Source organism: Perna viridis, chromosome 10, assembly GCF_037379345.1.
Source record: "Perna viridis isolate PV_CMFRI_1.1 ecotype Kerala chromosome 10, ASM3737934v1, whole genome shotgun sequence".
Classification (NCBI taxonomy): domain Eukaryota; kingdom Metazoa; phylum Mollusca; class Bivalvia; order Mytilida; family Mytilidae; genus Perna; species Perna viridis.
In genome coordinates, this window is record NC_142454.1 from 15,845,774 (window position 1) to 15,861,947 (window position 16,174).

Consider the following 16,174-nt stretch of genomic DNA (forward strand, 5'->3'; position numbering starts at 1 on the left):
TTCAGTGGACATATTGATTATTCCCCATCATAAGTATTAACACCTCTATAAAATCTGTGAATCATTGTTTCGCCCAATCGTCAAAACAATACAAACATAGATTTTCTTCCAAAGGTACGATCAATTTCAAAAAGAATATAAACAATGTGAATTTGAATAACTCAATTTTACCAATAATGTTGAACTAATAGATTTAAAAAAAAAACACCTTGTGTCAACGGGACACGATAAACAGCTTGTAAAGACTTCACCATACATGATGAATATATTAGGAAGTAAATGTAGAGCTGTCCTATTTACGTTAATTATCAAGATTGCTTTAATATCTAGAGACATCCTATATGTGAGAATAAAAGTATTAATTTATCATCTAGAACTCCTGTTGTTTCATAAATAGATGCTCAACTGTGTTAATCTTTATAAATAGCATCTGTTTTTTTGTTTGAGGGAGATGCAATTATAGAAACTAATTTCAAATGGGCCTACAATATTTCTCACAAATCTAAGGGATCATAAATATGAACAACTGTATTGTGTACTAAGAAAATACTAATTTACCTTTAAGTAATTAGACAGGGGTTATTTTGACCAGATTAATTAATCCTGAACATCTGTAAATTAAGTGCAAAAGAGCAGAACTTACAAACACACTGGTAATATGCATACCTACGTATTATTTACCAAATACATACCAAGTTGGATGAAATACTGTTGGATAGTTAGAAAGAATAATCAAGGGAACCAAGGTTATAGCGGTAATCAAAAGAATGTAATCCAGGGACAAAGACCAGACATGAAAAACAGACATACACAACAAAGAACATAAAGTAACTAAAATCATACATACAAAGTAACAAAAGTAAATGAGCAACTCGGTCTCCACTAAAAACTGGGAGCATGGACCAGGTGCACCGGTAGGGTAAGCGTCCTCTGCTTTTCTAGGAACACCCGCCGAGTTGCTCATAAAAAGTCAAGTCCGTGGTAGACAAACGAGGATAGGAAAACTAAGACCCGTTGAACAGGTAGAAATTTTAAGTATGTTTGGTGTGTTAGAGAACAGTTAAAGACTGATGGGTAAATGTGGTAAAGAAATAATTGATAAGGATGTTTTTATTTAACTATATTATTATTAATAATAATTTATAGCCACAGTTTCGACGAAGGAGATAAACTGAAAAATACGAAAAACAATAAGCAAACGAAAAGGAAAAAACTCAAGTAACGGAATTATTGCAGCAGATGTGGCAATGAAAATATGGCAGGATTTGGATTTTTCTGGATTTATCATTTCACCTATAGCCGAAAAGACATTTTCAAAAATGAAACAGTAAATACAATATATTCTGTGCTATTCCAAAGAAACAATTATTGGTGGAGAAACATTATAGGGTTTTAGGAAATGATATAACACTAGAGGAGTCCGAATCGCTCACATTAAGGCACAATTTTTATATCTATGGTTTTAAAATTTCACAGATTACCACACACCAAACATACTTAAAATTTCACAGATTACCACACACAGAACATATTAAAAATTTCAAAAGTGGAATGTTATGTAAGGCTATGTCTTTAATACCACAAAACAAAGGATAAATTGCTGGTTGGTATGAAAAACATTCCGTTGCTTAGTAGTTTTCCATGACATAACTTATGCAAAAATTATCATTTACATTTTATTATCTTTTAAACCAACAGTAATTCATTTTTAATAACACAATATGAGAACTAAGCCTGATCTATGTAGGAAATAAGCCCGATCTTCAAGAATATTGGGTAAAAAAAGACTCAAAATATGATATTTTCAAAATGCATTGCTAGGTTACTATATGGTAAACCAGGCAAATAAAAAAAATCGTTTTTTAACATTGATACAGTATCATATGAAAAATTGAAAATAAACTTCTTTTAAGAAGTTGCCAAAAACTGCCATTATCCTACCTTGTCCTTTCCAAAACATTAGATCATGTAAATCAATTGTGAGGGGATATAAAATGCTTGTTTTTCGCAACAATTTACAAAAGGTCAGGGTTATGCCCCTAAAATTCATACCAATATTCCTTTTGTGGTATGGAACCTAGTTGTAGAATATAACAAAGATCCATCATCTTAAAGGAGAAGACCATGTTATTGTACAAGTCATAAATATTGAAACTAATCTGTTAAATATTCATGAAAATTAAATTGAAACAAAATAATTTCCTTTTGTTAATGAACTGATCGACATTTATAATTAGGAAATTGAATTTCCCGTGCCTATGGGCGCCACCATGATCGGTTGAACTGTGACCTCACGAAGTCGGTTTGTAAAGTGAAAGTAAATAGGTAATTGATTACAATGTCCGAAGAAATCGCAATGTTGGGACTTTTCCCCTATAATTTCAACCCAAAATTAACAGAAGAGTTTGAGACACAACATGCAAGCAAATGTCAGACATCATTGACGAACAACAGGATTTGCAGCCATTTGACTAGTATTTGTAAGGAAATCTTATGGCTACTTCCGAAGAATGTTCATGTTGCTGGAAAAAAAAACTTTTAGGGAATTTCTCTTTTATCACCCGTGCAATCGTAAGCTTGACAAGTCATCGTGTTTTGGTGATTAGATAAACATGATCGTGAAATATTTACGGAATATTCTTTGTTTACATATTATTTGCAGTACTTGTATCAGTATCAAACCGACTTAATGACGTCACGAGCCAATCGGAAGCTATCGGTAAAAATCAATAAAATCTGGCCATGATCTTCCTTCAGATAGGAGAGTTCTGCATGATGGCTATCCACTTATATTTCAAGGATTTCAAATTTTTGCATAGCCTTGAGCATTTTATAAAAGTGGATTTTGCATTAAAGGTTATTTATTTTTGTTTATGTGGGTATGATTTATCATAAGAGTCTAACTTAATGCAAAGGTGGTCTTTCCCTTTAAAGACTCAAGTTATCACATAATCAAATGCCTCACTGAGTGCAGCATGTTATGACTGCAGCCAGTTGAACTCTGTTATGGACTTGACACACTTAAAGATAAGGACTCAGTGTCCATTATGAATACAACAACTGATTTGGATACAGTATTGGACAATATTTTGAAAATAGTTTAGTAGCTTTCAGGGTGCTTTCAAGGACTATTTTGTAACCAATTATCTCAAAAACATTTAATGACAGAGTAAACTTGCTGGTATACTTCTTAAAACCCTTGGAAAGGCCAACCATTTACCAAAAAAAATCATTAAAACCAGATAAAAACCTTGGAAATACAATCTTTCAAACAAGAGGCTCCCAGGAGTTTGAATCACTTACCTGGTTAAATTTTTGCCTTTCAAAGGCAATAACTCTAACAAGGAGTTATTTGACAATTTTGACTAAATTAGACATTGGTAGGACTTATTTTAAGGACTATTTCATCAAATGAAAGTTTCTATCTAAAATAGTTTTCAAGATATTGGCTTAAAACTACTAAAAACATCATTTTTTGCCTTTCAAGGGCAATAACTCTAACAATGAGTTGTCAAACAACCTTGATCCAATGCAGACTATTGTAGGCCTTATAATAAGGATCATTTCGGCAATTGAAAGAATTTGGCTAAACCTGGCAGTTTTGGAGAAGTATGAGAAAAACTTCTGACCCTTCTGTTCTATTTTTAGCGACCACGGTCATGTTTTTTATTTCGATGTATCAAAAATCACCACGTCAGATCTATGCAGAAAACCGTAAGGAATTTTCATACAAGTTTGGTTCTAATTGGTCAATTAGTTTCAGAAGGGAAACATAACATTAAAAATAGGGCAAAAACATTGAAAAAGGGCAGTAACTCCAACATGGCTAAACCAATTGAAATGTGAATTTGACCACAAATACATCTCATGCCGCACACTTTAACCCTATGTCAGAAATTTCATAGACCTTATGGTCTGGAGATATATGCAAAATATTTCACTCTGACGCTCATGTTCTAATTTTAGTATCAGCCGCATGTTTTTCAATGGATAAAAAATTCCTAGAACAGTTCTATGCAGGATACCCCAAGGAAAACACATACCAAGTGGTGGCAATAGCTCAGATGGCCTTTGGTCATGTGAGCTAAAAATTACATATATGGCCCCTTTGACCACTTGTAACTCAAAAACAATGAGAGATATTCCAATACTGATCGAAAAGCAGATGTAAAGATTCCCATGTGGAATCCAATGTTAAAAAATTCAAAATTGGAGCAGAAATTAAAACAACAGGTTCCCAGGAGACTGAATCACTCACCTGTTAAATTTTTGCTATTCAAGAGCAATAATTCTAACAGAGTTGTCTGACAATTTTGACTCATAGAAGACTTTGGTAGGAATTATCATAAGGATCATTTTAGCAATTGACTAGTTCTTTCTATTTATTAAAGTTTTCAAGATATTGGCTGGAAACTGCTAAAAAACAACATTTTTTGCCTTTCAAGGGCCATAACTCTAACAAGGAGTCGTCTGACAACTTTGATCACAGCACACTCCTATAGGCCTTATATAAGGACTTTTTCAGCAATGGAAAGTTTCATTCTATATATCATAGTTTTCAAGATACTGGCGGCAAACAGCTAAAAACATCATTTTTCACCTTTCAAGGGCAAGAACAATAAGGAGTCATCGAACAACTTTTACCCAATGCAGACTTTTGTATGCCATAAAATGAGGATCATTTCAGCAATTGATAGAATTTGCCTGACTTTACAGTTTTGGAAGTACATGTATACAGGAAAAATTCTGTCTGACCCCCATGTTCTACTTTCAGTAACAGTGGCCATGTTTTTTGACAGATATAAAAATCCCCACATCAGTTCTACGCAGAACACTATAAGGATCATTCATACAAAGTTTGGTTCTGATTGGGCTTGTAGTTTCAGAGGAGAAGAGTTTTGAACAATTATTCATGACAAAGACGGACACCAAGTGATGGCAATAGCTCACATGGCCTATGGCCAGGTGAGCTTAAAAAATAGGCACAGGACTACTAGACCACTGTTGGTGTATATTATGAATTAGCAGTCTGTGAATGTGTAATATAGGCAAGCCATAGGCCAGGTGAATATAACATTTTTGATGGTTGATAAATCATGGTATTTATTTCAGAGTAAACCAGATTGCCATCTTCCGTTCAATTTAACCTCTATTGATTATCAACACCTGAAATGTCTTGAAAAAAAAACCCTCAAAATATTTTGAATTAAAAAATAATAAACAATGTCAATGGAAGATGGTTATGCAAATGGCATGATACCATAATACGACCTCCATTTTTTGCAGTCATATTAAAAGTTGAATTTTTATTGGCCCAATTTTGTACTCCTTTATCTTCACATTAGTTTAAGATAAGTCTATCCTGTAAAAGAAAAAAAAAAAAAAAAAAAAAAAAAAAAAAAAAGAATTTCAGTCAAACAGTGACCACCAATTTTTCAGTCTTTGCAGAGGTTCAAATTGAAAGCCATAGAGTGAGCAAGTTTCAAATCAAGGGTCCCCTTAATGAAGACTGAAAGTCCACAACAAAGAGTCAATTAAAACGGCTGAAGTCGTTCAGGCCCAAAGTAAGGAGTTAGGGGTCCTTGATCTTAACTCACAACTAATGAGAACCCCTGTTTAAAGTGATCAAGTCACTGATCAAACCAACACTGTTGTTTCTGGCAATGCTTCTGTAAGTTACTGGATTCTGAGTAATGTGAACTTCACATCATGACAAGATCCAGACACTTTGAAAAGGGGGGTGCAAACCGAACTTCCTAAGGAAAAGGGGGTAGTTAGGACATTATTTACTATTTTTTTTGTCAATTTTACACATGAAAATGACTAATTTTTCAATACAAAAAGGGGTGCAATTCCCTTCTACCCCCTGCTGGATCCACCACTGCCTTACAAATAAGTTTAAACAGCCTCTATCACAATTTACTAGGATATGGTATACTTTTTCCAGATAAAAATACAACTTTAAAACTTTTTAGAAAAACCTAAAGTCAAACCTGTGTCAAGTGACCATCCAATGGAGAGCAAAAGCATCAGGTCACATTAGACAGGTTCATTTTTACAAAAAATGCAGTACAAATGGATATTTTAATCATAGTCTTTAAAAGACAGGATGCAAATGATTGCTAAGACACTTATTGTTTTGTAAAAACCTTTCTGCATTTAAGTAGCACTCTAGCTAAGAATCATGCAAAATGTGATTCATTGGTAAAAAGCCTACATATTTTTAATTTTGATATTTTGTTTGAATTGGCACAGTAAACAGAAATTAACATTTAGTTTTTCATATAACCCATGTTCTCAGGAGATAAAAATTATGTAGACTGTGGAATTCAAAATTAAGGAAGATAACTCTGTAAATGAAACTCAAATACAATAGAATCTATTGGGATTTCAATATTGATTATCTCCTAAGAACAGTCAGGTTTGAATGAATAATTACACATTTCATGATATAGCCCATTAACACAACTTAATTACAAAAACAAAAATGTGTAGCCTTTTTTGGGGTGCATCACATTTTTCACATTTTGCATGACTCCTACAAAGACAGCTACTTAAAAGTTCCTCTCTGCCTTAAAAAGAGCTGACAACATTAATTTTGCATAAGTTTTGCTCAATCATGTACTACATATTAAACCTGTATATAATTTGTCATGTGACATAACATGGTTAGGACAGAACTTCAAGGTCACTGCTTCATTTGCCATGATTTGTTGTTGTGACCTAGAATTTGATGTTAATATCATTACATTTTTTTGCAGGTCAATGCCTTGTTGACTATGTCATAGAGTTCCAAAGGAAATAAAAACATTTAGAATAACCAAATGGAAGATCAACATCATAACAGCTTCAAATTTACTTTCAAGAGTGAATTTTTGCATCCGAAACAGAGTCCACCAGAAGAAAGTGAAAGGTCCTTAGAGTAAATATAAAGTATTGTAGGTACATAACTTAGGTAATTGAAATTTCTATGGTTCTAAAAAAGAAATTGGAGGTCTTGAACTCTGGACCAGTGCAAATTAAAACCCCTGTCCTCAATGGAAGTTGATAATTCTCAGCTTCAAGAATAAATAATGAACATTCCAAGATATCCTCATACGACTCATAAAGCTGTATTAAGAACCTTCACTTTTAGTGCTTAATTATCGCTGAAGTCTCAAATGTTCAATACAAAAATTTCTTCTCAGAAAGTTGAGTCATTTAGAGCTCAATCTACTTTCATGAAATTTTTATTGCTTAGAAAATAATATTTTTTTCCTATTGTTTTTAAGAAGACTTGGCACAAAAATGGTTAAAAGTACATTATATGAATATTTATAATGATCTTATGAAACAGAATAACCATTACTTGTTGAAAGTGAAAATTTGGAAAATGCATTACATGACTCTTCAAATGCTTACAAAATAGAATACATCTGTCCTAAATATAGTTATGATTGTCAAACGCTTACAAAATCGAACACTTCTGACCAAATTAATGTTGTCCAATGCTTACAAAATCGAACACATTTGGCCAAATTTATGTTGTCCATTGCTTACAAAATAGAACCCACTTGACCTAAATATAGTATATGCTTGCTTGTCCTTTCATACCTACAAAGAAAAATGGGCCTACATAAAAATATTTTTTTCTAATCTTTTAGCAATGGTTATTTAATACTAATGTAAATATAGATATCAAAAATTATTTCCCTTCCTAACAACCTACCAATATATAACATTACAATTTGGTAAAAAGACAAACAAATACTATTTGGCACAAAAGACTCATGTGTCACAACAATCACTATCCTGACAGCTGTGATAGAAGAAAAAAAAAAAAAAAAACCAAAAAAATAAAAAACTTTTCACTTCATATTTAGATGATAATACACCTACATCATATTTTCAATATATACATACAAATATGATCACACTAGGCTAGCTTCCTTGATTACCATGATCAATATTTGTCAAATGTATATTAACAGTACAGGAACAGCTCTGGCTGAGAAAAAATCATACAATGAGGTCACTCAAGGATACTGGGAAAGCACTCTGTGAAAAGGTTGATGGATATGTTATATGTTCTACAGAACTACTTCCGTCACAAATTAAACTTGTACAGAACTTTTACTTTTACATAATAAGCAGAAAGATTAACAGATCTAACACTGACAGCAAAAATATAAATTTGTTGCGTACAGTTTTGATTATGAAGTAAGTACTGATACTAAACTATTGGCTAATGCACACATGAAGGACAAGTATGAAGTTGCAAATATGGTCATGCTAGATATGACAATCATACGAAACAGGAAGTTGGTACTGACAGCAACCTAAATCGCTTCCAATGTAAGCCCCATCGATGTAAATCCACATACCAAATTAGAACTTAATCCTCTGGAAATTGAGATACATGTAATTGCAAAAATAATTATAACTAAGGGACTGACCATTTTTTTCCAAGATTCGATGCAGGATAAGAATTTTTTTTTGAAAAACACAAAAATTTAATGTATATTACATCAGCAATGGAAATCATTAATTTTAATTGAAACTCTGCCTTGTTAACTAGTGTAAAGAAAATATGGTTACATTTTTTTTTTTGGTCAATGGTTGTTTAAAAAATTCTTATTTTCAAGAAGATCCTGGCCCAACCCCCTGTCCCCATCTCTTGCTAATTAAAAGGTAGGTGCGTAACAGTATGAATGACACATATACAAGGTGAATAATACAAGTCAGGCCTGAAAAGCCTGTAAAATTTAGACAGGTGTCCAGTTTATTTTGGGCTGTAGATCAGACTAGTATCTAATTTATTTTGGGGTAAAGTTTAGAAAGGTGTCTAATATATTTTGGCTTGTTAAGACAGATGTTCATTTTACTTTTTGGAGTATGGTAGTTTAGACATAATTGGCAACTAATGCAAAAGGGAATTTCATAAATCTCTTATCCAGATGAGATTTAAATCATTATTTGTTATCTATTTCATTGATATTTTTTTAGTAGTCAGAAAACTGAATAATTAATGAATGACTGTTGTATTTTTATATATGCATAGCAGGTTACTTTAAAGTGTGCATCACAGGCGTTGAGGTTATTTCAAATAGACAGAAAAAATGTAACAGTCATTCCTTATAATTTAATGAAAAGTACAAAAATTCAACAAGTAAACCATTAAAAAAGTTTGATGATGTCATAGTCACATTACAAAAATTTGGTCTTTGAGATGATAAACGAAATTTTTTATCCAATAAGAAACAATGATACTTCTGAAATTATACTATATTGACTTAAATAAAAGGTGTAATTATTTGTGCAGTAATATGGAATAGGCACTGCCTATAAAAGTGAGCACAGTGAGTTTCATCATACTTGAAATTTCATTAAGTAACTCCAGCAATGGCTTTGTAAGTTTCCTAATTTGTACATACAGGGTTTGTAAGTCTCGTTCTAGTTTCAGTTTTCCTTCTGGAATGTTAGATGTAGAATGTATTGAAATCCAAAGACCGGTCTGCATTTTATTGTTCACTTCAGGGAAATTAAAATGCTGTATCACTGTGCAAAATTTTCCAAATTTATGCTTTTCTTAACATTTTTATCCAGGAAAATTAGATATTTTGTCATTTTTTTATCTGTATTTTTTCACAAAAAGATATTTTGCTTTTAACATTGAACTCAATGCTATGTTAATGACGGGAGATGAGGACCCATTCTCATGAAATCACGGAGTCACGTGACGAGACTCACATACCCTATTCCGGAACAATAACAATTCACCATAGAAGGCAAGAATTAACCCATGATACAAACAAATACATAATAAACATGAAAAAGATCTTGGATGCAACTGACTATCATGAAATTCAAGAAGATAATAAATGCCTTTCCCGTCTAAGATAAGCTATCCTTCAATTTAGATAAAACAATAAAAAACAGGTGGGTTAGGTTCATGAACAGCCAGCAGAACTGAAGAGCTGAGAAAGAAAGATACAAAAAGTAACTGTTAATGAACTTTTAAAAGCATATTCTTTTCTATTCATTAGAATTATTTTTAAGAAAAGAACTCAAGACTACCAGAAAAGATAAATTTAATATTACTGAAACATGATCTTCAATCAAGCATTTTCATTTGTTTGCCTAAAAAAATCTGTGACAGTCACTTTTTGTTACTTCCAGGACATGATTTTTTTGTTGTTGGTATATTGGGGATCCTTAAGGGAAATTAAGATACATGTAATAACAGTGCAGCTCACAATGCTACACAGTGCTCAGTATTATGTTATTTCTCATATTTTGCTAGTACACTGTCAGTGAGAACTTATTGAATTAACTGTATAAATGTAGCAATTTTGGTCACAAGACCATTGCTTGTTGGGCTATCAGCAATATTATAGTTAATTCATTTCATTTCGGTATTATGAGTGTCTACAACATGCTTTTGATTGCAACAGGTGTGTGATAATCACTTGTCCTATTAAGAAGAATATTCTGCACTAAACCTGGTACATTGAGATGTGTCATTGTTGACAAATACAATCACATTATTGTACACCAATTTTCTGTCTTTTTGTCTGTTCACATTAGAACCTTACAAAATCTACATTTTTTTCTGACGTAGTTGGTATATTTTTGCTTTTTATTCTTTGACCTTAAGGACGCTCTATGGAAATGTAAGTCACCTGATTGCAATTCTGTTTCCTGATTGGCCAAGTACTGCTACAGTCCTTGAACCGAGCTGTGCAATGATTTGACGGATCGATGACCGTTGACCAATCTAATTGCAGTTTTGTTATGTAAAATGACGTAAGATCTGTTTTAAATAAAAGAAATGTAAAATAGAAGTATAAATTGATGTTTAAATATATTACATTATTTAAATAAGTGTAAAATTGACAAGGAAAACCAAAAAAACCGTATAATACCTTGACCGCTCTGTGGTCACGTGATGCTATTACAAGTTTAATGGATCGGTTTAATGGATCAATGACTGACCAGAAACTGATTGATGGTCGATCGCAATTTTTGTTGCACCGATAGGTTCAGGTACTGTAACTTAGTGGCATTTGAAAAAAATATATTGAAAATTTGTAATTGTGTGCCTTGTGTTATTTTCTTGAAAGAAATGTAGAAACTTTGAAATAAAAAATAGAAAATTTTACTGCGTCGGCTATCTTTTTTTTAAGACAGTACTTGTTTTTATTTATAACAATATAATGAGAATAGGTATGGTGTTTATGTCCAAGAGACAACAACCACAATGGGATGAAAATGTCAGTCCATTAGGTCACCCATTAGTCTTCAATGAATCACGATTAACCCTCATATCACAGGGCAGGCTGCAAGCTCATTTAATTATAGAAACATTAGAAACACCTTACAAAGCAATTCATATCGTACAGTTTTTCTTGTGGAATTAGCCAGGTTTCCAGTTTAATTTAGGGTTGATGTTTGAAATATTCCAGCAGTAGCATTATATCACATGGAACTTAAATTGTGATCTATTCTGGTAGAAACAGAACCTATCAGTACAATAACTCTTACAGTAGACCAACATGTAAAAAAGGTCATACATTACCTTTTAACTGAGTTGATGAATGTGTGATTATGATGAATAAAAAACAATGTAAAAACAACAGAAAATCAAGGATTTTTGCAAAATAAATCTCAATTAGGGTAAAAAATGGAGGATTAACAAATTGAATAATAGATTTGTTTTACTTCCTTGACTTCAGAGTTAAAAAAAAATGTATACTATATCAGGTTCTTTCAATATTGTTCGAGCATAACTTTAAAACTATAGCAAAACTGGTAAATGCAGTTTTGAAAAATGTGGGTTTCTTTTTCTTTTTTTTTTTTTTATGGAAACTGTCTTACAAATGACATTTTTCCATATGATTAGTCCAAATATACAAACATTTCTGTTGGAACTCCACAATTTTTTTTTCTGACAGTTGAAATAGTTCCATAGTTTATTAAAGACAGTTGATACAAAGAGCAATTTCAATTACAATACATGTACCACTAAAGTGTTTTGTGCAAACAATGAAAGAACGTTAGTGAGAACTCAAAAACTAGTTGTGCCAACATACTGTACGTTCACTGTCAATGTGGCCCTTACAAAGTTTTTTTATTTCCAACACAGCTGAGAAAATTAGACAGGGAATCCTTTATTTTTTGCCACTTTTAGGGCATAAATCCAAAACAGTTGGGGTCATCACTCTAAAAACCAATATAATCCAACAAGGGTTATTTTTTTGGTTAAGGTCCATCAACTAATTATTAAATCATTAAACAAAAACAAGTGTCTAGAGACCACAACAACACAGTAGACAATGTATACAGTGATAGCACAACAAATACTGAAACGTGACATAACAAGAGGCTCCCAGGAGCCTGGATCGCTCACCTGGTTGAGATTTGCCTTTCAAGGGCAATAAATTAAACAAGAAGTTGTCCAACAATTTTGACTCAAGAAAACTTTGATAGGACTTATCATAAAGATCATTTCAGTAAATGAAAGTCTAAATCTATCATAGTTTTCAAGACATTGGCTGAAAACTGTAAAAAAAACAGTCATTTTCCCCTGTCAAGGGCAATAACTCTTATATGAAGGCGTCTGACAAATTTTATGCCTGAAGACTTTTGTAGTCCTAAAAATAAGGATCATTTCAGCTATTGAAAGAATTTGGCTAAACCTATCAGTTTTGGATATATATGCGAAAAACTACTGTCTGACCCCTATGTCCCTAAAAAAGGGGAAAATATCCATAGCAAAATCCACAGGGCAGTCTTTTGGTTTCATAAAAATTTCAGATAATTTGAGTTGCAACGCATTTTGGTTTCCAAGCAATTTGTCAAACTGACAGGAGTATACTATAATTTAAACTAGAAATACTATGTCTCAGCAAGCTTTGGAATACACCCTGCTTCAAATGAAGTTAAATATATAACCTGTAAGTTCAGTTATCTCCCTTTGGAGTTCTCTGACAGTATCTATATTTGTTCACGTACAACTATACATGATGCCCAACTAACCTACAAAATTTTGTTATAATTCCTTATAGGTGCTTTGGAGGACTTGTAATTAGATTTTAAGTACTTCTCTGTCTATGAATCAGGCGAAATGTGTATAAGGTTGGGCACATGAAGAATAAAAATGCAGAAATTTTTATCCAAGTATATATACCTCATATCCTCAGGAAATAACAATCAAAGTGTTTGAAACTTTGCCTTCTTAAAATATTGATAGGCCAAATAAAGTTTAAATGTACAATGGAAAAATAGTGGGAAATTTCACTGCCCTTTTTCCTATATACGAATGTAATCAGACAAAAAATATCTATGTCACAGATGCTTCAGGCTGAATTTAAATAACTTTTTGGTTGTTTTCTTGATGTAATGAATATAAATATTTTAGTCATATAAGACAAAATTGAGATTGAAAATGTTCCATCCATTGCCCGATACTTACAAAGAATGGTACTTAACACATGAAACCCTGAAATTGGATTATCTCTCTTTGGAGTGTCCTATAAATAATTAAAATCCTTCATGCACATCTACATATGATGGCTTGTGAAGAGCAGATCATCAGTGAAGTCTAGTAAAGTTATCATTTAAAGAGAAAAATGTCACGTTATTTATGATGGAGAAAGTTTGAGAATGAAATTTCAGATAAATTCACATATATGGATTATCAAAAAAAAAATCATTATACAGGTAACATTCAATAATTTACTGCTATCTATATAACAAAAAATGATTACTAACCTTTCTTGAAAATTTCATCAAAATCCATAAAAGATTGTTCTTTCACATGTAAAACACTTAACTTGGATTATCTCCTTAAGCATGATCAAACAATTATTATTGGTACCTTCCTTCATACTACTGATGTGCCAACTTCCTATTGTTTGAGCAGTTTAGAAGGGGTCAGGCTTACAAGATATGTGGATAGACATAAGAAATGACAGACAGACAGACAGACAGACAGACAGACAGGGTTACCTTTATATACCCTGATGTCCTTTGCTTGCATGGTATTAATAAAAATCAGCATTCAGAGAAAATTTAACACCTCAACCATGGATATTTTCTTGGTAGTACATTAACTTCATCCCAAGAATAATTTAACTATATATTATAACTTCAATTACAACACACGAGTATTTATCACCTGTCCTAACAAAAACTTCTGCACTAAACCATGGTTCATTAGGACCAGTATATGTTAATGTTGACAAATACAAATTTATATTTTTCAATCATGTTTGTTAAACCCAATTACCATCTTTGAAGATCTCATTTATATCATCACAATTCCTAGATTTTCAATTATAACAAGTTTTATAATTCCATTAGCAAGTTCCAGGAGTTGGAATTACCAATGCTACTATCTAATAGCAATTATCTATGGTCACTCTATAGGTGAAATAAGCTAAGGATTAATATTACTTAAATAGAAAATTAAAATGAAATATGTTCTGCACTGCTAAAAGTCAAAAGAAAGTTTAATATAAAGAAATAGTAAAATAACATATACAGGTTAAATGACATACCTCACTATTCACATATAATTCTAGATCGTTTTTGACAAAACTGTTCACACCAACTTCATACATGAGTGACAAACTATTCAAATATTTTCAGTTTTTATATAAAATGACTTAAAAAATACTTGACATGTTCTACAATCTAAAGAAAAAATGCTAAAGCACTTGTATTAGGTAATTCATAAGATCAAGGACGTAAGGTCATAATCTAGAACAAAAATGATGATCATGTAATTCAACTTGATGCATAAAATCTAATAAGGCACCAAACATTTTAATTTCTAGGAGGGTGAGTGAACTGACATTTTTTAGCAAAATGTTTTTTTTTTATATTCAGTAAGAACAACTATAAAAATTTTATTTAATATGCCCCTAGTGATTTTCAATTAATTTTCACACAACATAAAATCACAAAAAAAAAAAAATTTATGTGCATTTTTGTAACTTTCTAAGCTTTCAAAATTAATTGTTTTACAGCTCACAATATCTAGGGAAGTAGCTGTTCCAAGACTCATTCAGGATGTAGACTTATGGTAAGGGACACAACTCTTACAAATCATTGGAACGTTTGTATTCACCATTTTACGTCAATCTCATGTAAGCATCAAAGAAACTTTGACTGATTTCATTCAGTTTTCAATGAAAATTTGATAGGCTTTGGTGAAATTGAATATATTACAAGAATATCAGTGATTTAAAGTTATGACCCTAACCCTAGGTCTATCTCCTTAAATAAGCCTGTAGAAAGTCCTTAAAACAAATAGATAATTCTTTAACCAAACACTTTCTACACATTTAACTCACCCAAGCAAATGTTTCTCAAATTGTTCAAATCTTCAATACAAGTTATAAGCCTTAAATTTGACACAACCTGGTGGTATACACCTTCTGAAGTTACGTAAGGTTTGATTGTACACAAATGATTCATATGATATAAAACTCTGCCTTGTTTGCACAGTTTAGTACAAGAGTTAAAGGACAAAATTCCATGTATAGGGTAATAAGTAATTTTTTTTTTCGTTATAGCAAAATCATTAGAAATTTTGAAAAAAGTGATGTGTATACTGCAAAAATTATGCCTTATAATTAATGATACCCAAAAATGATTATTAGTCATTTGTTTGACACATAACATGCACAAGTTTTGCATGAAATGGGTTTATAAGATTAACTCAGTCAATAGAAGATTAACTCTGTCATTACAACAGAGTCATTACAAAGAACAATTGAACAAAACAAGTTTCCTTTGTAAAAACAAGGGTAAATTAGCCAATGCAGGTTTACTTAGTCAAAACAAGGGTGACTCAGCAAATAATACAGTTTTTACTCACATAATACTTCCCTTAACCCAGTTTATTTATAAAGCTTGTTGGAGAGCACATGATGATACTGCAGCATTTTGAACTTGGTTCACTTTGGAGAAGTGTTGACACAATACTGCACAGTTTGAAATTCTTTTAAAGATGGAAAAAGTCCTGATTTAAGAGTGCTAATCATAGATCTTTACTTTTGATCCCTGTACTTAAAAAAATAAGAGAGATATCAATCTGATAGAATACACCTGGCAGGGATTTTCATAAAGAATCTAATAAAAAAATCAAAGACCGAAGTCTTCAAAGTTGATAATTGTCAAATATTCT

General features: G+C 31.9%; 1 protein-coding gene across 1 annotated transcript in view; it reads right to left on the reverse strand.

Annotated features, from left to right (window-relative positions):
- LOC148604716 (uncharacterized) overlaps nt 1-16,174 on the reverse strand; it is a 75,119-nt gene that overhangs the window by 23,475 nt on the left and 35,470 nt on the right. The window lies entirely within an intron of this gene.